This window comes from Bicyclus anynana, chromosome 6, assembly GCF_947172395.1.
Source record: "Bicyclus anynana chromosome 6, ilBicAnyn1.1, whole genome shotgun sequence".
Classification (NCBI taxonomy): domain Eukaryota; kingdom Metazoa; phylum Arthropoda; class Insecta; order Lepidoptera; family Nymphalidae; genus Bicyclus; species Bicyclus anynana.
The window spans coordinates 16,238,704-16,261,739 of NC_069088.1; the positions used below are offsets into that span (position 1 = coordinate 16,238,704).

A 23,036-nucleotide genomic window follows, 5' to 3' on the forward strand; every position below is an offset into this window, starting at 1 on the left:
TTTTTTCCATTAGTATTTCAAATCTTTTATTTATTTTTCTGATCCAGCAATCATAATATTCAAGTCGTATTTGTGTATTGTTTTCTTTATTCTTAATTTAAAAATTTTGCAAGTGGTTGAAGAATCGGTTTATCGGTTTTTTAATAATTTTTGATCGTGCTATATAATTACAAACATTCGGGAGCACTCGCGCCGTGATTGGTTAAGCTCGGTTTAGGATGAGTTTACTGCGAGCAAAAAGTGCCACATTGTCGCTTCCATGCTCACAGTGAGGTCGTGTCAATGTTTGTTCCATATCATCATTACTTATTTGTTTCGTTTGCAATTGTTAGTCTTGTTATTTATTTGTTGTTTGGTTGTTATATTATTGCTGATTGCTGAGTAGTGTATGACTAACAATAATATAACTAACCGAAAATTCCGACTTTCAGATGGGTGGATTTTAGGTTGAATTTCATATGGATTGATTTATTTATTAGGTATATTAAAAATATAAAAAAAAAATATTATGAAAAAATACAACCGACTTCAAAATGTTAACGTACCCACGAAACTAAAAAGGGAAAGATAACATTATTATATTTTCTACTTATTGATCATTTTGAAGTCGCTGCCAAGCCCGTCTGATGTTGACTTAAGTCGTTACTGAAAAAAACACATGACAGACAAAAATAATGTCTGAGAAACAAAAATCTTTACGATAGGGTACACCTTGAATTAATAGATTGAATACACTGGCTTGGCAGAAAATATAATGATATTATTTTTCCCTTTTTTAATTTCGTGGGTACGTTAATATTTTGAAGTCGGTTGTATATATTTTTTTAAATTATTATTTGTTTTTTCTCAATTAGGTCCTTCAACTATTTTAAAATCAAAAATCTCCATTTAAAATTGCCACTGACTTTATGAAAAAATATTCGTATGCGGAAATAATGTCGCTGCTATGTCCAACGTTTTCATGTATGTAGATTTACTTCTTCTCCATGGAGTATAATATATTCTTTGGTGCTGTGTTAATAAAGATACACATTTATTTTATTTATAAGCCACAAAGGACACAAATATTAAAATTAAAAAATATGTACATAATTATCGACAAGTTATAATTTCATGTATCTTTCCCGTCTCTTCAATTCATAGACAATCTAGCATTACGAAATGTCAAATTCGCAACATTTTCGTTAATCTGTAGAAATAAAACTTGTTGTGATTTCGTTTTTAGTGAAATAAATGTGATATAATAGTTAATTACAAGCAGTTTTTATGTAATTCGCGGTGTGCGCGTTAAATGAAGTGATGTGTATATAAATGATTTAGTTTAAACGGACGGTTTGTGAGAAATATGTGAATGTCGTGACGACGGATCTTTGTTTACCTTTTTTGCCATGTAAGGAAAAAAATAGTATACACTTAATAAGTGTCTATTATCTATAAACATAATTATATATTTATTACCTGTCCTCGCTAAAAAAACACTAATGCGGGCTACAGACTTTCAGTTATAACTGTACAATTTTATCAAACCGAAATGTCAATCAAAATCATTGAAAAAAACAGTACTCAGTTTGAATACACACGGACGTTTTAACTGAACAGTTCAACTGTACAATTAAAACTGCAGCTCTGTAGCCTGCATTAGCAGTAGGCAGTCTCTTAAGTTTGCACAACATAGGACTGTACGGGGACATACTAGTAGCCCCGCTGATAATGGTTTATTATTTTTGCACAGCCATACGACTTGTGTTGGATGACTGTTTGTTTTGCAACTTTGTTCATCCATTCATCCATTTTACATTGACTTACAGTTAGTGCGAAAATACTTTGCTTCACACATACAATCAAGTTAAATAAGCAGTAGGCTTAGATATGTGTGACAGTGAAAAATAATTCGATAAAATTTTTTCACTGTCCGAGTGTCCGCATCCCCAAGCACTTTCCAGACTTGACGGCTAACTTGACCGTATATGGGTGGCTTAATAGGGGCAAAAGCGAAGTAAGTTATAGGTAGGCAGGTACATTTTAATTAAAAAGAAAATTTGACTAGCTGACTTAATTTTTAGTGTGTTAGGTACTCAACATTCGGTAACAATGACCAACATCATACAATCTTGATAGGAACCTTATTTTGCAACCATTAATCCGCATCGAGATAAAATTGTTTGACGAATACAATATGAAGCAATAGGTTGGTTCTCCCTACTAGTTATTAACACATAAGTACAACAGACGTACCTACTTTTAACTGCCTCTTTGGTGTCGTGGTAGTAAGGTTATGCTTAAAGAGGTCCGGGGGTAACGTCACAGGTTGACCCAAAAAAACTTGGTTACCGAATAAGGTAGGTGTTAAAGATTTTTCAAGAGAACTTTCAGGTCTTTGATTCTAATGAAGGGTTACCACGAAGCTCAGGGTCTGGCTATTGGATACGTTATTTTTCATGATCTCCTGTAGAGAATCTAAAAAAATACGTTTTATACTGAGACAATTGGGTACCTACTTACAGTACTTACCTACCGTTTAAAGCTACGAATCCAAACTCAATACAATAATTGGTTATGTACAGTGGGTATTTATCTATGATAGGAGCATAGACCAACAAAAAATCCATCACATAATGAGCTGTGTGGTTTGGGCTGGCTCAATTTCTAAAGGTATATGTACATAGGATCTAAATTACGGAAAAGGTCTCAATGCACGACCACGAGGCCTATATGTAGTGGGTTATACGAAGTGCCTATTTCATTACTCACTGGTGGTGTGACATGAGAAGAAAATCTGGGTTATGGGAAAACCGGTTGATTGCAAGCGATTATTTATTGATTTTTATAGGTTATGTGTACATATAAGTAAAGCAACTATCCGTAATAAACTAAGACGATCAATGTCAAACCTATACCAAAATAATAATAAGCACCTTTAATTAACAATATTTGTAAGTTATAACTTACCACAAGAGCAGAGGTGAAGAAAAATCCAAGTGGGGCGCACAGAAAAAAAAATATAAAACTCGTTTCACACACACATACAAATGTGAGATAAATAACAATACACAACAAATCCACTTATGCGTTACACACAAAACAATCTAAGGTAACTTTTTAATCACGTTAGATCTAATTACCACATTCGCGACGGATTGTACGCTTTACGCGGGGATATGTCAATAGTACGAGCCCAACCAACACAACCGCTCCGCAATGCTTATCAGTCGCGACTGGAGACTGGAGAACGAATGGAATGACTCGCGAGTGCGGAGTGCGAGCGGGCAGCAGGCTCGTGCGAATCGAATGAAAGAACGTAAAGAAAATACGGCCGGCTAACTGAGGCGCGGTGTTCCGTAGGCATAATTACTGTTCTACAATCTGCTATCAACTAAGTGGATATCACAGGTAGATATTCGTATTTATTACTGGCTATAAACTAATAAATACGTAATACGTCATTTATTATGTTCATTCATAATGGTGTCGCATGCTTGAATTAGGTCTAACTTACACCGTAGGTACACCTTCACAGAAAAATGAATAGACGTCCTGGGCCAGGGTTTCTCAAAGTGGGGTACGCGAACCACAAGGGGGGAGGTTCACGACAAGATTTACGTAATGATGGCTTGATAACTGATACCGAGTCAGAATTAAGGTTAAAATTGTCCAAAATTACTCCTAACATTGAATCATTTGCGACAAGAAACAAGCTCACCCATCACATTAATATTACAAAGACATTTCTTTTTGGTACTCTGTGTTAACTTTTATTCAAATAAAAACATCATTTTCTTATCAGTCAAATTTATATTTATTTTTTCTTGGGAGGGGGGGGGGGGGGGGTTTGGTTCATTAGTTATTAAGGGGTTCGATGTCACTTGGAAATTTTAACAGGGGTTCTTGGGGCCCAAAGTTTGAGAAACCCTGTCCTAGGCCGTATAAATATGCCGTAATTAATTCGTTCAATCGTTACTAGGTATAGAGTGGTATAGACATAGATAGGCTAGGCGTGATTGTAGAAATAATTTGTTGTGTAAAATATTTTTATAGTGATGCCGTATCTATTACTGTATTTTATATATTATAGTATTTTCGTTCAAACTAAATATAAATATAGACCTCTACCACCGCTACGTGGGACTTTAAAGTAGGTATGCGCCAAACTTCGAGCACAAAAAACATAATATGTACAAGTATACGAGTCTGCTCTAAACACGAGTCATGACTGCGCAGTAAGAGGGCTTATTTAACAAGTTCCGCAGTTCGACGTTTTGCAATGTCAGAGCGGACTCGAAGTTTGGCGCATACTACAACTTTTTTTTAATTTCCAATGATACCTTTCGAAGGTGAACATTTGAAGAAGATAATGAGCTTTTCGTAAAGTAAGTAAGTACCACCTACTGCATAACACAGTGTTTATTTCCTAAGCGATCACCTACTTTCCACCGTGCTGTGGTGTTTGGAGAAATGATTGACGATACCTCGAGAAAGGTAAACATCTGATATTAAAGCTCGCTTAGAAACGGTACATTTAATTTTAACTCATCAGTTAACTGTATTAAAGTGCAAAATTGCTTGCTCAGCGTATTCCAATAAATCGAACTCTCAGTTTCCTTTATTTATTTACGCATAAGGCGTTCTATGAGTACATATAAATTCTTCAAATAGATCGTTGCAACGAAAACCAGACTTTTGGTTTACGTACCTACCACTTCATCGACTAAGCATCGTTGTTGTTGTTTCAGGACTATTTTTCTCGCTATCTGACTCTCAGATAGAAGTCTAAGATGTCAAGTCAGTTCTTAAATCTCAGGCTTCGGCTCCCTCGGCGAGGCATCTATATTAGACATAGGCCGTCTGAATTGACGTTCTTACTCTCATCTGAATTTTTTTCTAATAGTGATGTCACTGGTACGGTGACAGTTCATTTCACTCTTGAAAGTTTGCCGGGACTATTAGTACGTATTATGAACATCATAAGGCAACTGTCACCGTACTCGTGCTATCTGAAAAACATCTATAAGTAGACCTTTCAGCAGCTTGTCACGGATACTGGGTCTATTGCGGTCATCATAGTCTACTAGAACGACAATCATCTTCATTCTTCTCTGTTACTCGTCAACTCATCCACTCCCTTTATACACATGTTCTCTTTCACACACTCCAACCATCTCTTCTTTGGCCTTCCTCTCCTCTTGTGTCCTTCTTGCAAATTCAACATTTTTCTAGTAAATCGCTGTTGCCGAACACATCAAAGATGTCTGATTTTGTGATGATGATGATGATTATCGCTAGAACAAGTCAACTTGTGACTATCTGTTGAAAAGGGTTCTTACATTTTGGCCCAACCCAATGCTTGAACTCGGTGATTACAACATGAACAGTGTGCCTAGTGGGAGTTTTCAATATTTTCATACTGTTACTATCACGTTGACGTTTACGCAAATGTATATGGAATTGAAACAGTTGTGCACTATTGCCACTAGATGGCGCTGTTTCAATTCCTTAGAAATTCGCGTTTACGTTACGTGACAGTAACAGTATCAAACTGCCACTAGGCACACTGGTCACTACAAACAATCACCGTGTTACATGATACAGTTAATGCATCAAATCGGACAGCTACCGCGTTTCTGTCACGGTCAACCGACGGATTATACCGGTAACTTTGTCTTGCGTGCGCGTCTCTAATTACGGTAACTAACTAACTGACTACTGACATAACTGACGATTATATTTGCTCTCGTTGGTACATTGGTTATGCTTCGTATCATGATGATTTGGGTTCCAGCCCTGGATCAGGACATGCAGTGTATGTACCTATGTCCAGATGATGATGATGATGATGACGATGATGATGATGATGATGATGATGATGATATTGAATACACATAGGGCGATGTTAAGGTAAAATATAAAGATCTGAATGAACTATCTGTAACTGGCGTACACTTCAATGCAAATATGAAACATGCAACGCCTACCTTTATTCGATAAGGATTTTTCCATTTTGTTGTGTTTGCGTATAGTGCCGAATTTCCGCACTCATAATAACTACACCACCAGCATCAGAATGCTGGATTTCTGATAGGAATGGAGAATTCTCGAGACAAAAACCCACAGACACACACTAGACATCTATTAACAGATGCTAATTCCGGGACTCGAACCATCATCATTTACAGTCAAACAATTTAACCACAACACAATCGACCTAGTTGAATTATACCTGCATTTCAAGACAGGTTTATTATTAAACCTAAAGGTAATGTTCCAATTATAAATACTGTAAGTACAAGCAAAAATATACTTTATACACTCACCGTAGGGTATAAAACGATTTGCGGAGAACAACTAAAGAGTCCATTTATGAAATTCATTAATCACTTTACATAATGGCGTATCTGCGCGGGATAACAATAACGATGCAACCTTTTGCAACTGAGCAGTGACCCCCGCCAAGGGTACGCTGAGCCGCTGATACATTTCATCGGACTAAGGTACAGTGGGACGCTGATAATACTTATAAAATATAATAACTCAAATAGGTATTTAAAAAAAAAATCGCGAGCAAGTGTTTCCACCGAGGGCTTGTAGGCACTTGATCACTAGTAGCAATTTAACTAAAGACCATAGACTTATATAATTTAAGTAATTACAAATGTACAATTTTCACGTTTTTTCCTGTATATTACTTTCCCATGGTTTTAGGTTAACAAAGTAATTTATAAATTTTGATACTCTCGAGAGTGATACAAGTTTTAAGCAGCCGCGCCTTGGTCAGCTTGATACCTCCACGCTTTCTCGAGACAAAGGGTCTTGAATTCTTGACAGATAGACAGACAGAAAACAAAGCGATTCTCTTAGGGTTCCCATTCCAAATATTGGCTAGAAGCAGGCGTTACTTTGCGGAAGTTTATCATGAATATATAATAATTTATTTATTTTGCTATTATCCGCGAAAAGCCGACGAACCCATGCGATACGTACGTTTCACCCCGAAACCGGAGCATCCTCAGGAGATGTTAATTCTACAACGTGCAAGGTTCCCATTCCGTCTCCGTTCACATTAACAAAATACACTTCCGAGTTCCGACAAAACAGTCTGGACTTTTGAAACCTGCTTGCTCCCAAAGCTATCAAGGTCCAAAGCTATCAAGGTCCAAATCCCATAGTTACCTACGATAATTATAATTACTAATTAGCTAAAGTTGTAATCATCATAGGCAATTACTCCACATGTTCTTGTAGGTACACATTATGTAGATATTCTTATTTTTAAACCGAAAAAAGCTTGTGCAAAACGTACGTCAACGAAGGTTTCATTTATTTCATCCGAATACGTAGCGGAGTGTACTTTTATTGAAAATGCTGTTACGTTATGGCACAATGTATTACGAATTACGATCGATACTCCACGTACGACCAATAACGTTCATTCGGTCTTACCGCAAACAAAACTACATCGACAGGTCTATAGGTACATCACGCCTACGCTCCTGGCACGCGTGACACTATAAAATATAATAAAACTGATTATTTTTTAGATGAGCGTGATAAATTCTATTCTATTTACACCTATTAGATATTTTCACAACTTCATAGGACCGTAGAACTTAGTAGAGTTTCACGCGATCGCGAAGAAAAGGGTCTTGACTGACAGACACAGACAGACAATCGGAAAACAAAATGAACTTATAAGGGTACCGTTTTTTTTTGATGTACGGAACCCTAAAAACATTAAAAATAAACACCAAGGAAACACGTAGTTCATTATCAAGTTATCAACCCATATTTGGCTCACTGCTGAACTCGAGTTATTCGAGTTTAATTTTATTCTTTCCAAGTTAGCCCTTGACTACAATCTCACCTGATGGTAAGTGATGATGCAGTCTAAGATAGAAGCGGGCTAACTTGTTAGAAGGAGGATGAAAATCCACACCTCTTTCGGTTTCTACAGGACATCGTACCGGAAAGCTAAATTGCTTGGCGGTACATCTTTGCCTGGTGGTAACGAACCACGGCGGAAGCCTCCCATCAACCAGGGCTGGATCAATTAAGAAAACCTCAATTGGCCCGAATCGGACCCAGGACCTCCGTCTTGTAAATCTAATGCGCCACGGAGGCTTGAGATACGTGATAGTTAATTTCTTAAAATGCACATAACTGAAAAGTTGGAAGTGCACGCTCCAGACCGGATTCGAATCTACACCCTCCGGAATCGGAGGCAGAGGTCTTATCCACTGGGCCATAAAAAGACTTTACCTTCGTATTATTACGCTTCGCCTATCAAAGAACTTAGAATAAAACACCCCAAGCAATAACAAAGCTCGGCTTGACTATTCCGATAGCGCATAAAGTGCCACACTTGTTACTTTATCGCTTCGCTTTATAGCGCTATAAACTCGCGAAATCCGCGCTAATATATGATAACATTCGACTGTCTGTTCGCCTATAAACGTACTTAGCATCCGGCAGAAGAAATCGCTTGCGATACCGAGACGCCTGGGGAATCTTTAAGACAATGTTCTTTCAAATATTTCTAGCTTTTATTTATCTTGCATAGGTGTTGAATCTCGGAAGAAAAGTAAGGATCACTAAAAACTTTGATTGAACGCGCTAATCTCAGGAACTACTAGTGCTATTTGAAAAATTCTTTTAGTGTTAGATAGCCCATTTATTGAGGAAGGCTATTTAGGCTATTAATCTCCGTACTCTTACGGGAACGACAACCACGCGGGTAAAACCGTGGGGCGCAGCTAGTTGTTTTAGATTTACTCAGCTGCCTTATTGGTCCAGTGGTTTTGGATCACGAGTTCTCAATATGGCTCGGTAGGTATAGGAGAGAGTTTTTCTTTCTTCTATGAAATTTTCAGAAAATCTCAGCCCATAGTTGGGAAGCCAGTTTTAGCATTAACATATTCTGATAGTGATCATAAATGAATTTAACATTATCTTTGGGTGGGCACGGCCCCAAGAATAGACCTCTGCCCACCCTGAGTTCCTGGGCTACCGATATGGTATTCTATTATGATACTAATAATAGACGATGTCGAGGGCCAGGCCCACCCTAGGAAATAATCCTAGATACGCCAATGGGCAGGTCCTAATGTAATGTAGTCTGTGTTATAACCCCTAACCCCGCTATTGTAGCAGAAGTGTGGCTCTGAGCTCCATAAACCCTACAAGGAGGAGGCGTGACCTTGCTTCGATAAAATGGGTTTTTTAATATTATCTAATGTGTGTTATTATGGGCCTTCCCATGGCCACCATATTCTCACAAAACTCATCCCCGCGATCCAAATCTCGGCGCGCTCTCAAAGCGACCTTGCGAATAGCGGGGTGAATGAACTGCAGGGGTAGCAGCACGCATGCGCGTTAGGTATTTTGACTCACAGATGGTGGTGTTCCCGTTTGTTATTACTTGTTTCGCTTGCCTTTACCTTTACCTCTTATATTTTGTTTCCCTGAAAGTCCATTGAACCGATATGTTGGATATGGGTCTTCACGAGTTTTTTACATTATATCTAAATACTAGCGGACGCCCGCGACTTCGTCTGCGTGGAATTCAGTTTTTCACGAATCCCGGGATTTTTTCCGGGATGAAAAGTAGACTATTTGTTAATCCAGAGTAAAATATATTTCCATTCCAAGTTTCAGCCAAATCGCTTCAGTAGCCGCAGCGTAAAGAAGGAACAAACAAACTTTCGCGTTTATAATATTAGTGTGCTGTTATAAAAGCGAAAGGTCACTCATCATGAAATATCGAAAACCACTCGACGTACGAAGGTGAAATTTGGCAGGGAGGTAGTTTATAGTTAGTACACGTCCGCTATCAAGGATGTCTCAGGACGGACGAAATCACGGGCATTCGATTACGCGTTTATGATTACATTCAGAAACGCGAAATCCTACATTCAAACACCTACTGGCTTTCTATGGATTAGATGAATGTTACTGGATTAGGCCATCAAAGACGCATCGCTAAGAAATTTTGCGTTCCGATACGATAAGATAAGTATAAACCAGTCAGAAATAGGGTAAATAAATCGTACTCGTTCAAAGTTAGTGCTATTTAATCATAGACTGCTTCGTCGCTTAACATCAGATGATTACAGCCAAGCGGTAATTAATAAAAGTATAGAAATTCGTAATATACATTGTCGCTTTATCTTCAGCCGTTCTCTCGAATTTGGCATAGGTACGCCAGGTATTCAAGTGATTGTCACTTTGCATGTTATCGTTGATCTCAAAAAAGTCGTAAAAACAAGACACCGATCTGGTAGTATCCTAACTTATTCAGAATAAATCTTTGTAAAATAAAGCAACTCTTAAATAAATATTATGTATGAAGGTATATATGTATAATAATTCACCCCTTACGCAGTGCATTGACCTTTGGGCGACGCAGAACGCGTGCCGCAAGGTCGCCAAATACTTATTTATTTCTTTTACGAAATTGCTTAGACCTGAAAGTGTTTCAGAGACTGGAGTTACAATTACAAAGATCAAAGTCGAAACTCCTTCAAAAATAACAACCACATGTGCTTATTCTTTGTGGAATGTTTGATATATTGTATTTGTCACATAAACAATATTCCTTTTGTGAATAAAAGTAAAAGTGGATATGACTCGATAGACCAACGCGTGAGCATTGAATCCAAGACCTTTAGATTTGAGTTCAGTCGAGTCTTAGTAAAGCTATTGAGGTTTAGATGATTTTTGTGTTATATTTTCATATTATGTTGTATTGATACATATATAAAACTTTATATAAAGGAGATGGTCCAAAACTGCATGTAGCCTTCTTTGTAAATTAAAATTATTTTTGTTTAATCCCAATTTACAAAGTAGCTTATAATTAAATGACAATTATATTTATCCTAATAAATTAATGCAAAATTATTATTTATTCATTTATATCTAACAAGCACCTACTACCAACCTACCGTATTTATATTAGTTGAATACAGAAACAATAGAATGAATACACCAATACGAAGATTACGAAATGAATATGAATGGACAGACACACGAATCTCTCTCTATAGCTTATTTGCATCCAATTGCATAATTGATAACCACGATGGCTTACATTGTAAGGGTGTAAACTCACTTGAACTTAGTTTTATCCATCCAATACCAAAAGGTTTCATAGGATTATGATTCTAATAGTAATGACCATAAAGGTCAATTTGGATGGAGTATGTTAAATAATTGGGTTGGTTGTATGTGAACTGCGGAGGCGGTATAAGTGGGAGCTAGTAGCAGGAAGAGCAGAACTATTATTTATTGGCTATGATTGCATTAGTATTATTGCTGAATTAAATTGTAAGCCCTCATACTACTATACTAGCGGTCAGCTGCGACTTTCCTGCGTTTAGGAATTTTAATACACTGTCGTCAATATATAGTCTTGAATACAATTAAGCCTGATGGAAAAAATATACTTAAACTTAATATAATTAAACAATACACATCACTATCTAGCCCCAAAGTAAGCATACAGAGCAGCTTGTGTTATGGGTACTAAGATAGTTGATATTATAATATTCATATACATTTATATACTACATATAAATACTTATATAATGTATAAATACACACAGACACTGGAAAAAACCCATGTTCATCACACAAATATTTTCCAGTTGTGGGAATCGAACCCACGGCCGTGGATGCAGAAAACAGGGTCACTACCCACTGCGCCACACGGCCGTCAAAAAGATGGAGGAAAAGGATGGAAAGCATTAATACGTTGCTAAGTTGGAGCGCGCTTATCTAGAAGATGCGTAAGTATTCACTCTTGCTTCGAAGGTGTTTAGATTAATTATAAGTGTCAGGAAACACAAACACCGGAAATGTGGATGCAAATCTTGTTCTTATATCACTGAAGTGGGGTCGGAAAAGTATGTCATTCTCTTCTATTAACTTCTATCATCAACACATTATCCACTTACACACTCTCCAACTATCTCTTCTTAGGTCTTCCTCTCCTCTTATGTCCTTCCACTTGCAGTATTAATAAGTAGGTAAGTCACTCTCATAAAGTATAATAAATGTTCTTAAATAAACATTTAGTGTTGTTCTTGTAATTTACTGTGTAATTCATAAAATATCGTTGGTAATCACGAAATCCACTCTTCTTTAAGGAGGGAGACCTGCTGGCCTGTTCACTAAGTTGATCATCATCAGTTGAGAAATGTCATCTACCTACTGTATGATATCCACCAGTAGACACCGGATGACATTTGTTACAAAAAAACTCAGTTTCGTTAATGACAATTGGCATAGTCAAAGATAGTCAATTAGCCTGCTGGCCCTGTATTGAAATAGGCTGATAATGATGATGATGAATCACGAAATCACGAGAGCTTTTAGTGAAATCTAAATCATTAAACATACGAGTATCTACTTTATTTGAATATAAAATATTAAAAAAAAACTTTATTCGAATATTTTTCTACTAATTTTGTTTACAAATCATGCACTAGAACAAGCGGAATCATATTATAAGCTTATCATATATCAGATCAGAAGTTCTAGTAAAATTTCGGACGTATGAACAAACTATCGAGTAAGTATATCCTGGAATATGTAATCTAAACAAAGTGCGCGGCAAATAGATTCCTATAGCACACATATTCCGAACACGTGCAGTATCAATCTTAATAATTATTAAGTGGTCCTTGCTCCTACTTACATAAGTATGGCATAAGACAACTTTCAGCGTTTAAAACGCCAAATGTCCAGTACATAACAGACTCACTAAAGTCATTGCATCTCGTATTTAAAATCTTCCTCATAATTCCGTAGAAACAACATAAGTCCGAACGGAGTGCAAAGCAAGATGTAAGTTTGTTCTACACCGCCTCGTAAACCGGAGTGATTTATACCTCGCTCACACTTCCTGAGACGGCGAGACTGGTTGATACTCCGGCAATAATTAACAGCCTTCATAAATAAAATGAGTTGAAAGTTCGCAGACGAGGAAAACAGTTGTATTTATTTTATTGTAAGTCCCACTAAGCCAGTAGATATGACTTCTACCTTCGATTCGGAGGGCGTAGGCCGTATTTACTAATCCGGTCCAGCACCTCCAACTTTTCAGTTATGTACATTTAAGAAACTTTACATGTCTCAAACGCTGAAGGAAAAACATCGCGAGGAAACCTGCATACATGAGAATTTTCCTAATTCTCTACGTGTGTAAAGCGAAGTGCCAACCCACATTAGGCCAGTGTGGTGTAGTCCTCTTATTCTGACAGGAGACTCAACAAGAGACAAATTTATCAACGTTGTTTATTCATTGTACTATAAGTAATAGGGACTTCAAAACCTACCGTATCTATATTACTCGTGGTTGAATAAACAAACAATAGAATTAATATGTATGCCAATACAAAAAACAACAAAATATTAATATGTCTGAAAATATTTATTCAGAATTCTCTTTCCAAAATATGTAGATAGTTTGCAGGGAAAACTTGTTTAAGCTGTTTATATTCGGTTGCTGCTTGTGGCCTTATAAACATAAGGCCTCACGCATATATCCCTATGCAATTATGTAAGAAGTAACACAATTAACAAAAGTGTAAAAATAAAAAAAAACAGAAGTACAGTTAGGCGTGATAGTGTTTAAAACTGAAAGTGCATCAAGGTAACAAACCATGAAAAATTCTTTTAATATTTCATAGCTTCTGAACTAGCTATCACTTACAGTGTCACAGCTGATCACAGCTGATCACAGATTGCATAAAATAATCAACATAAACGTTAGCTTTAGAGTTTGCTATGTTCTGTGTAGTGAAACTATTTTTGACCAAATTTTGCGTTCAAACACATTTCGATTTTTTAAATCGAAATTTTTATCGAACCCTGTTATAAATATAACCATCCATGTTAACGAATTCCGATCCCCTTATCTCGTATCCCAACCGCTGCATGCATGCAGTAAACGGGCCCCGGGGACCCCGGCGCGACTAACCCGAAGGAATTACGGAATTATTCGCAATTTTCCGCAGAACATCACGCAGTGTGTAAACGTAGCCTCCAGCCACGTTTTATTATTGCCTAGATTGGTGCCTCTTAGCGTTCTTAGAAGTTTCACCTCTATACCGTTGATACGCGAATACTACGAATTAAGTTTCATCATAGTACTTCGCATATTAATTTCTTGCCAATTACCTAATAGTGGTGTTTTAATAAAACGTGAGTTCCCGCTAAGCAATTGCCAACTAAGGTTTTTTTCGATTCCCTAATTCTTTATTTTGTTTGAACATTCCTATTTCCTTATTTGGTGAGACTACCTGTAAATTCATGAAAATGCTTTTCGGTGTATGACGTTCATAATACGTACTATTATCGTAAATCGCAGCAAACTTTCAAGGGTGAACCGAACTGTCCCGCACCATCCTACATGAAATAAACTGTAGGGTTTAATTTATTTTTCTAATAATGATCTCTACTTGATGGAAGTGAAACAGAACCTGTACAACATAGATACTACGAGTATAATATTGATTTAATACAATTTGTGATACACACAAATAGATTATTTATTTGTAAATCCATATTTTTTTTTTTTTGGAAAATTATCAAAATTAACAAGTTCATAATATTTTTACATTAAAAGGTATGACGTTTATAGGAGAGCTAACTGATAAACTGGGCTAGCGTAATAAAATTTAAGTCCATTAAGTTTCCCTGTGGGTAATTTATTCTTTGAGTGTAAGTCTAAACTGTGTGTTTATACTCTTATGTTCGTTTTATCTGAAACGGAACGGAATCGGAAAGTTCTCTCAATGTATAAATTTGATGATGTAATAACTATTTTAACTATAAAAAAATACATGATTACGTTAATGTGTATCTTAGGTTTTGTAAATCAACGGTGAGCACTTACGTTTTTTGCCGCGTAAATATACACGTCTTGGTGGAATAACTTGGTCCTGTGAGCTTTCTTGCTGCTCTTGAGTGCTTCGTGAGGTTTTGCTATCTAGGAAAAAGGTTCGTGTTGACTTAGAGAGGAGAATTTATTTTCGTCTACGTCACAGATACGAAATTCGAAAACTAAAAGTTGATATATAGCTAATATATAGAATTTCATATAAAGTAGCTACACATTAAGAACAAATTAGTGCTCCTATGTGGGTCATCTATGCTAATATTATAAAGCTGAAGAGTTTGTTTCTTTGTTTACTTGAATGCGCTAATCTCAGGAACTACTGGTCCGATTTGAAAAATTCTTTCAGTGTTAGATAGCCCGTTTATCGAGGAAGGCAATAGGCTTTATATTATTCTCGTATTCATACGGGAAGGGGAACCACGCAGGTGAAACCGCGCTTATGCTTCAGTGGAGGAGATTGGGGAATTTTAGGAAAGTAAAAAAATCATTTTACCTCTTTTGAAGCTGAATAATCCTATTGCAGTTTGCGTAATTGCTATTAAGCGATTTGGGCGTTTTACTTCTTGTTTTTATCCATTATTTGTTTTACAATAAACAAGTTCTCTCACCCGCTAAGTGGTCGTTTACCACACTACGGTTGTGTAAAAAAAGGAACGCATGGCCCAGTTCGACTTATATTAGCATCCGTTCTTATTGCCACTTGCCACCGCAGTAATGCACGGTAACAAGACCTTACTTTTATGGTAATACCACTATATATAATTTTAGAGCCATTTTTCATATAAAAATTTTATTTTTTACTAAGAATAATGGCGCCCAGATATCTAACTTTAATAGCAGTATAAAAAATTAATATCCTTATTCGGATTTGATTAATAGAGACATTTATTACATTAGGTATAAGTAAAAAAAATAATTTTTTTCACTACGAATATAGTTGTAATAAATAAAAAAGACACCTGGTTGGTTCAGTTGGTTAAAGGTTGATTTTTTTTACAGTATTAGATAGGTGTTTGTTGCAGTATTAACGTCGTGTAAACGGTTCTGTGAACAACGTTTATTGTATAAATATACATATAAACATACGTAAATTAATGTGTATGTAAAAGAAAACTATGTGAACTCCGTAAAAAACGAGATGCAAAGCGATTCGATATTTTAGTGTTCGTATTTTCAGCCCGTGATGGCCCAGTGGATATGACCTCTGCCTTAGATTCGGAGGGCGTGGATTCGAATCGTGTAGGTTCGGGGCATGCACCTCCAACTTTTTGGAGCGTAACAGCTGTTAATTACATTTGCCGACATGCATACAAGCGTACTAGGTAGCGTAGCGATGCGTCAAGGGCTCCCATTTCGGGGTACATAAAACAACTTACGATTCCTGCGACTACACACTATCTATGTGTTATAAATCTATGGAGTGAAGGTTATTTTCCTGGTATTTTCAGACACGTGGCTTAACAGCTTATTACGTCTCAATTTGACGAGCATAAGGTACATTACAGAACGTTCACGCGAGGTAAGTATGTTTGGTTTTTATGGGCGAAGGTCCACTTAAGATTAAAGCCCACTTGCAATCTGCTTGTCCCGTCAACTTTAACTACAAAAAAACAAGTACAAATTGAGAGCAACTTTGTAGTCCACAATCATTACCATAAAAATAACCGGCTAAAATAAATGAAGTTGTAACCACTTATATTCGGTGAGGTCAGAACGACCGCATAGCATTTAATAGGGCCCTACCAGCCCGTTATGTACGAATGGACAATTCATGCACTTAACTGTATACGCATGCTGTATTGAATAATTGCAAGCATTTCTATAAATAATGGTTTAGGTATATCATGTAGGTACCTACTTTGAATAGTATGCATGCAAATATGTATGATATAGTTAACTAATTAGTTCGGTTTTCAATACTCATTCAATACTGATTTCATTTATTTATATAAAAAAAATTCATCATCAAAGTCCATTCAACGGTGTATATAGCTGTGAAAAGGTAAAAGACGGGCAGATAGACTTATTTACGCATTTACAGTATTACTTGTACATATATATATATATATATATATATATATATATATATATATATATATATATATATAAATAAATATATACCAATAAAGTTACAATTGCTTATCTGCTCGTAAACTGTCTCGTATCCTATGTTGGGAAGTTGGAGTTAGGAAGATGGTAGGTTTAGACCCCCGTGGTTTGGAGCTATCGTCTAGGCTTCAGAGCCCCGTGGATTCGAAGCCTAGACGATAGGTGCCACAGTGTTGGAGAAGGATGCTTCATAAGCCGTGGACCACTAGAAGAACAAACAGCTCGATACTGAAACAGCTTCGCATGTTTCATTTGTATTTATTTTATACACTTTCATTTGTATGTTACCAGAGGATTTTGAGATACTTTAGTCATATAGCGCGTCGCCTTCCCGATAACCTAGATAAACTAATAGTGGCGTGCAAGATAAAGGGGAAATGACCACGCGGAAGATCACCTACCCGCTGGTCTGACCAGGTTAAGTCACTCACTGGCCTTCTTAAAACAACAGCCATTAAAAGTTGAGGACTGAACTGTATGGAGGGGAATTGTAAACAAAGCATAGAAGGGAGTAAGAGACTACAGTGCGGACACGAACTTCAGCAATGAAAAACAAGAAGAAGAGAGCCATTAATAAATCCGATTCCGTTCGAGTTCAAGTCCTATTTCAACACAACTGGAAATATTCTTGTCACTGAACATATACAGGTTGTTCGGGAGTATTTCCCTGTGTACATCGATGTCATTCATTAGAACGACGTAGGATGCAAGAACGCATGTGTACCGAAACTTCAAAATTGATTACATCCAATAAAAATCATTGTGTCCCACGTCAATCAAAGTTGGTACACAAAGAGCCCGTGCAAGTGTGTCAGTGAGCCACAGTGAGCCACAGTGAGCCACAGTGGGCCACAGTGGGCCCCGATGACCGCTACGGAGTACGGTAAGTCAATCAATGAACCTAGCCGTGGCTACCAGCAAAAAGTTGCTCCGTAATGATAGCATCCAAGTTATAAGCGGAACATAGCTACTGAAATAACTTAAATATTTGAATTGTTTACTTTTATATATTTGGACTGCACTGGTTATTCTATTTCAGATGGATGGATATTGGAGATATGTAGTAAAGTGTCAACACAGATGCGTTTGTCAATGTAAACTTAAGGAACGTTGTTCAGATAGCGCATTGTTAAATTATTTTGAGTGATTTCGATTTGACGAATGCGTTGCTTAGCCACCACTTACCATTAGATGTTAAATAATTTATAAACATATTGTAGTATTTCAGTTTCACACAAAATGTGACTGACCATATAACGCATTGCAATAAAATTAAACCTACCTACTAATACTATCAGACTGTGAGTTTGTTTGTTATGCTTTCAGACATAAAATATCTAACAAATTAGTACTTTTTAGTACAGAAAAGATATTAGAACACTTCATAGAAAAAAAGTACTTACTTTATTTTAGACGATTCTCCTACATTTATATATGAGAAAGCCAACATTAAGTCTGTTCTTAATTTATACTTTGTAATTAGCATTTGTTTTTTTATACATTGTAATGACAATAATATTATAAAAAATTTTAATAAAAAAATTCAACCGACTTCCAACTCAAAAAATAACTTTAACTAAAAAGCAAAAAATAACATCCTACCTATGTGCTATCTTCTGATCAGTTTGAAGGCGGTGCCAAGCCAGTGATGTTTTAATTAAATACGTTTAAACTACAAAATTTCTGTGGTTATTCCAGAAACAGCTTTAATTAAAACACGACACTGGCTTGGCACCGCCTTCAAACTGATCAGAAGATAGCACATAGGTAGGATGTTATTTTTTGCTTTTTAGTTAAAGTTATTTTTTGAGTTGGAAGTCGGTTGAATTTTTTTATTAAAATTTTTATTTTTTTATTTTTAGTGTTAGCATACCCACTGCGTGCGTACAGTCACAACCTATCTAAGTGGAAAGTTCTTATCAATAAAAATTTATCAAGTCCAAACACAAGGTAGCTACTGTGAACCGTCGAGGAGTTCTCTTCACTGTCCCTCGTCTTCATCATCAGACCCTTAATACAGTCACAATCCATCTAGGTGGTAAGTTCTCATCAATACAAATTTATCAAGTCCAAACACAAGGTAGCTACTGTGAACCGTCGAGGAGTTCTCTTCACTGTCCCTCGTCTTCATCATCAGACCCTTAATACAGTCACAATCCATCTAGGTGGTAAGTTCTCATCAATACAAATTTATCAAGTCCAAACACAAGGTAGCTACTGTGAACCGTCGAGGAGTTCTCTTCACTGTCCCTCGTCTTCATCACCAGACCCTTAATACAGTCACAACCCATATAGGTGGAAAGTACTCATCAATACAAATTAATCAAGTCCAAACAAAAGGTGACTGCTGTAAATCCTTGACGAGTTCCATCGTCTGTGTTTCGGCTCCATCATCAGACCAACTCCAAACCTTCATAAAGTTGTAGTGGTTTAAAATACCTTATGGAAATACTAACAAACGTACTAGCCGTCTCTACAACTTTCGAAAGTTCCCCTCAATTTCTCCAGGATGCCATCATCAGATCCTGACATGAAAAAAATGGGACCACCCTGGAAGTAAACCCTACAAAACAAAAAAAGAATTTTCAAAATCGGTCCATAATTGACGGAATTATCGCTGGACATACATGAAAAAAAAAAAAAAAAAAAAACATACATACAGCCGAACGTAGAACCTCCTCCTTTTTGGAAGTCGGTTAAAAAGCGAAAGTTTGTGTGTAAGTAAGTGTGTGTTTGTGTAAGTGTGTATGTTCCTCCTTTGTGCTGCGGCTACTGAAGCGATTTGGCTGAAATTTGGAATGGATATAGATTGGACTCTGGATAAACACATTGGCTTTTCATCACGGAATAATCCATGGTTCTCGCGGGATTTGTGAAAATTGAATTCCACGCGGAAGAAGACGCAGGCGTCCGCTAGTTGTTAATACTTTGGCTTTAATAATTAAATAGATATTCCAACAAGTACTTGTTATTTTTTATAAAACGCTTTCTCCTGTAACTTATACCAAAGCCTCAAGAAAATACGTAACAACCTTCCCAGCAGTGTCGGTCAAGAGGCCAGGAGACAGTTAATGTGTTTACAAGACGCCAACATGATGCCTATAGCTTTAATATGAGATCGCACTCGTAAGAGGTCGTTTAGAAAATCGAAGCAATAAAGTTAAAGTAGACATATTGGTTTTATAGTCTACAATGCTAAGTTAAAGGCCAACACTCGGGAAACATCGCGACATCTTTTCGTCCGAAATTCCTCAGTGCCTGAAGACAAAAGTTTTCGAACAGTGCGTGTTGCTAGGGATGACCTATAGTTCCGAGACTTGGTCGCTAACTATGATCCTCATTAGAAGGCTCAGATTCACACTGCGGGCGATAGAACGAGTAATGTTAGGAGTATATCTGCGTGATCGAATCAGAAATGAGAAGATCCGTAGAAGAACCAAAGTCACCGACATAGCTCAACGAGTCGCGAAGCTGAAGTGGCAATGGGCGGGGCACATAGTTCGAAGAGCCGATAGACGTTGGGGCCCCAAGGTGCCGGAATGGCGACCGTACTAGAAAGCGCAGTTATGCTCGACCTCTCTCCAAGTGGACTGACAACATCAAGCGAGTCGCAGGTATTCGCTGGATTCGCGGCTCAAGGTGGAAATCCCTTCAAAAGGCTTATGTCCTGCAGTGGACGTCCATCGGCTGATATGATGATGAGATTCAACTTGTCATTGAAAAAAAGAAATATGCTTTTGTACATGATACGTTTCATTCATTCATTAATAAATACATTTTCCTTGATACGTCTTAAATATAATATAAGATATCCCGTGGAAACTCGCTTTGAAGATATCTATTCACTCTATTTACAAAGATATTTGTGGGATTCATGAATAACGGAATCAGACCGCAAAATCGGAAGGGTAGGTATTCCATACTCCCCAGTCATGCATGTGATGAAAGAAGGCGCAAAGCGGTTTGCTAAAGTGTGTGTGTACTGACTAATACACCCAAATGTAGAACTAATCTTACAATATTACAGTAAGCATTACTGGAACAAGTATCTGCTAATATCTACTATATCTCTTGTATTCTGTTACCATAATTATCACCCAATTTGGCCTACTAAAAGAATAGGCCTCCATCTTTCAATAGAGGGTATTGGTGCTTGGACCAACCAAGCTGCTACAATGCGATTTAGCGGTTTGTAATAATAGTCACGAAAACGTTAAGAAAAAGGTAGCTTTTTCGAAAATCAAAGATGAAATATTAGATTTCGCAAGATTATTTTTATGTAGAAAGGAAGCAAAGTATATACTATAGCCAACTGATGTCAAATTTAATGCCGAAACACAAGCACAGCTAATAGGTAAAAGCTTAGAGGTACTATTGTAAGAGTAGCAGGAAACAATGCGTGTATCCCCAGCTAACCAAAACATAAGTGTACTGTGTGAGCCAAGTCTACCCCCACTGCACGGAGCCAAGAATCGCGCCTTCCAGAGGACCTTTGACAAAGTAATGACGGCGTAGACAAAGGCGCCTCCCCAACCTCCCGTCGCTAGGGTTGCCAGCTTCTTAGGAATTTGAAACATTGACAATTGAGCAAACATTATTAAACAATGTTTACATAGTATTTTTTTTGCTTACACTGATCTCATTTTATGGATTTTATAATATTTTTCGGTTATTATGATTATTCGTAGGTACAATCGCAGAATACATAAAAGGTGTCAAAGTTTTTAGAAACAATTGATTCTAGTCTTGTTAGCTTATCGCTCAATTAATTAATTATTAAGTGAACTATGAATTTATATTTTTATTAGCATATCATAGAAATATTGTATAGATTAACAAAGGATATAAGTGTTATGTGTAAGTGTAATTTAATTTTCTTTTAAATATTTTTAATCTATAACTTTAAGTTTTTGAACTTTAAATAATGCAAATAGTAATCTAATGACTATTTATTTATATATTATAGACATAGTTAGCGAATAAAGCAGATGGGCATCGCCTATAAACAAAGGGCACTCTAGGTACATGTGTACGGAAAATACTAATAAATACTCGGATTGTACTCGGATTTTATTGACAGCCCTATCTACCCCTTAGAGGAAAAACTTTACGAGGGCATCTATGGCGCGCCAGAGTAAGGAAATGTTTGAGGCGCAAATATTTTTTTTCGCGAATATTGGCCTTCGTTAAATAGAAAGAAAGTTAAAAGTTTTTGTTTTGTTTTGATGTGTTTTTCTTTGATGAATTGTATATGATGTGTGTTTGTTTGGCTTTGTATTGCACATCAAAGTTATATTTTTACTGTTTGTACTTAATACCTAAGACGAAATCTTATATATTTTTTTTGGAATTTTCAAATGTTCAGTTATTTTTGTAGTTTCTTACCGAGTCTTCTGAGCAAAATTTGCCTTCCGCACTTTAAGTAGACTCTCGAATGGTCAAACTAGACGTTTTAAAAAAAAAATAAAAAGCCTACTTGAAATAAACAATTTTGAATAGTAGGTACTTACTGTGCTCACGATGATCGACTGAACATATGGTGTCAAAGCGTAATGTAAATTAAGATTAAATTAATGGAAATAGAAGAAATTCCTATCCTATTTTTAAATCGAACAAAATCAAAAGAAAATATTTCGTTATCGTAGTTTGTTTTTACTTCAGCAGATTTTTGTAAAATCCCGCTTCAAAAGTTGGTCACCCTACTGTGAGTGGTGTCACCCGCATAGAAAACGCACGCTACTCGACTCTCTCAAGGAGTCCTCGTGGTTACCCTACCGAACGAAGAGGTCCTTAGAACGTATACAACTATATGTTGGGTACGTACCAACTTTTACTTTATATCCGATACAAAAACGTTACTTATGGACGTTCGAAGAAATCATATGCAATGTCACTTGTCAGGGGTGTCATGATACTAATACGAGCGACAGAGTAAGAGCCACGACACACTAGCGTTTTTCAGTACGGCGTTCGACGCAAACGCGTAACTGGTTGCTGCAATAAACACATTTCATAATATATTTTTTATAATAAT

The 23,036-nt window shown here is 36.7% G+C and overlaps 1 protein-coding gene across 4 annotated transcripts in view; it reads right to left on the bottom strand.

The window, feature by feature from the left end:
• Nucleotides 1–23,036, bottom strand: part of LOC112046735 (SH3 and multiple ankyrin repeat domains protein 3) — a 243,023-nt gene that overhangs the window by 184,983 nt on the left and 35,004 nt on the right. For 2 of the 4 annotated variants that reach the window (XM_024083521.2, XM_024083504.2), the window contains exon 1: nt 2,950–3,227. The exons of the other annotated variants lie outside the window; for them this stretch is intronic. The gene's annotated coding sequence lies outside the window, so the exon portion shown is untranslated. Of the gene's footprint in view, nt 1–2,949; nt 3,228–23,036 lie in introns of those variants that run through there. 4 annotated transcript variants of the gene reach the window in all.